General features: G+C 33.3%; 1 non-coding gene across 1 annotated transcript; it reads right to left on the reverse strand.

The window, feature by feature from the left end:
- Window positions 1–1,155: 1,155 nt before the first annotated feature.
- On the reverse strand, window positions 1,156–1,262 carry LOC133807603 (small nucleolar RNA R71). Its single transcript, XR_009879506.1, has one exon. It is a non-coding gene; the product is annotated as a small nucleolar RNA R71 (small nucleolar RNA).
- Window positions 1,263–1,981: the final 719 nt, after the last annotated feature.

A 1,981-nucleotide genomic window follows, 5' to 3' on the forward strand; every position in this document is an offset into this window, starting at 1 on the left:
TATAATTTTGTTGTAATTTTATTTCTTTTATATCTTTGTTAATTGATGGCACTTGTGCCTCTTGACATTTGTTGTAATTTTCTTTATTTATATTGTTGTAATTTTTATTTTATTTAATTTCCGCAAATTATTAGTTGACGGCAATTTTGCCTCCTAGCTAGTTGATGGCAATTTTTGCCTCCTAGTCCTCTATCTTATGTTTAAGTTGATGGCACTTGTGCCTCCTAGTTTTTACCTTAATTTTGTTATGGTTGATGGCATGCTATGCCTCCCTACTCTTGCTTAAATTTTAGTCTTATTTAATTTTTGCCTTATTTTTCTTTGTCTTCTTTAATATTTTAGCGTAATATTGTGAAAAATACTTGAAAAAAAAAAAAAAAAAAGAAACCTAAATCTTGTCCTTTCACCATAAGCAATTCTTGCTTAAAGGAAATTTGACCAAAATTCCCATCCGCCTCTACTAATTAACCTCGGGGAGTTGTTAGTAGTGCGCGAGTAAGTGGAATCAAATAGGCCTGGGGACAAGTAAACCATAAGAATTATTGTTGTGAAATCTCTAAAAATTCTAAGTATGCTCTGTGGTTGCGGTTTTAACTGATCTTCCACATCAGAAAATTGTTTGTTTGAGATTATCCTTGTTGCCTTGTTTGTGAAAATTGTATGCATCATTGGGAACGTAACTCTAAAAAACGATTAGTAAAAAGACGTTTATCCTTGTTTGAAATTGAAAGTGTTAGTAAAAATTTGAGCATCATGGAACCTATTGCTAATCCTGTTGATGAAAATGTTGTGCCTGAAAAAACTTTGCTTGAATATTTTGCACCTATTTCATCTAATGCTCCTTCATGCATTGTTTTACCTACAACTTCTGCTACTCATTTTGAGCTTAAACCAGCAATCATTCAATTGTTGCCATCTTTTTATGGGTTAGATAGAGAGGATCCTTACATGCATGTCAAAGATTTCTTAGAAATTTGCTCAACATTTAAATTTCAAAAAATTTCTGATGAGTCAGTCAAACTAAGATTGTTTCATTTTTCATTAAAAGACAAATCAAAAGCTTGGTTAAATTCCCTTCCCACTAGGTCTATAACTACTTGGGATCAACTTTATAATAAATTCTTGTTGAAATTTTTTCCAATGTCTAAAACTGATAGTCTAAGGAGAGAAATCTCCGAGTTTTTTCAAAAAGATAATGAAGAGTTTTATGAATGTTGGGAAAGATTTAAAGATTTATTATTAAAATGTCCTCATCATGGTTTTGAAAAATGGAGACTTGTAAAATATTTTTATGATGGTTTGACTCCCTCTAATCGTCAAATGATTCAATCTATGCATACTGGAAAATTTTTAAAATTTCAAGGACAAGAGGCGTGGGACACCCTTGAAGATTTATCTGTCAATTCACAACAATGGAATTATTTTGATCCTAGGTCTAGGTCAACTAATTCACCAAAAAGAGGAGGAAGGTATGAAGTAAAAGAAGAATTAGACTTAAGAACATCCTTAGACAAATTAGCGAGAAAAGTAGAAGCTTTAGCCATAAGCCAAACTATAAACTCTCCAATTCAACCTAGAAAAGATGTTTGTTCTATATGTTCTAGTCCTTGCCATAATGCCCAATCATGCCCTTCCTACCAAGAAGCCTTTTCTGAGGAGGCCAATGCTCTTCATTCTTATGGGAAACCAAATGATAGCCTATTTTCGTCCACCTACAATCCAAATTGGAGAAACCATCCAAACTTTTCATGGAGAAAAAACCAACCCCAAATGAATCAAGGGCACCAATACAACACACAAAACCAAGCTCATGCCCCACAAAATCAACCATATCCGCAACAAAGAAAACCTTCCTTAGAAGATACTTTACAACAATTTATGCAATCCACCCAACAAATCTTACAAAATCAATCTCAATCTATTACCAAACTCGAGACGCAAGTAGGACAACTCACCACTGCTTTAGCTGATAGAGAGAAAG

This window comes from Humulus lupulus, chromosome X (genome assembly GCF_963169125.1).
Source record: "Humulus lupulus chromosome X, drHumLupu1.1, whole genome shotgun sequence".
NCBI lineage: Eukaryota > Viridiplantae > Streptophyta > Magnoliopsida > Rosales > Cannabaceae > Humulus > Humulus lupulus.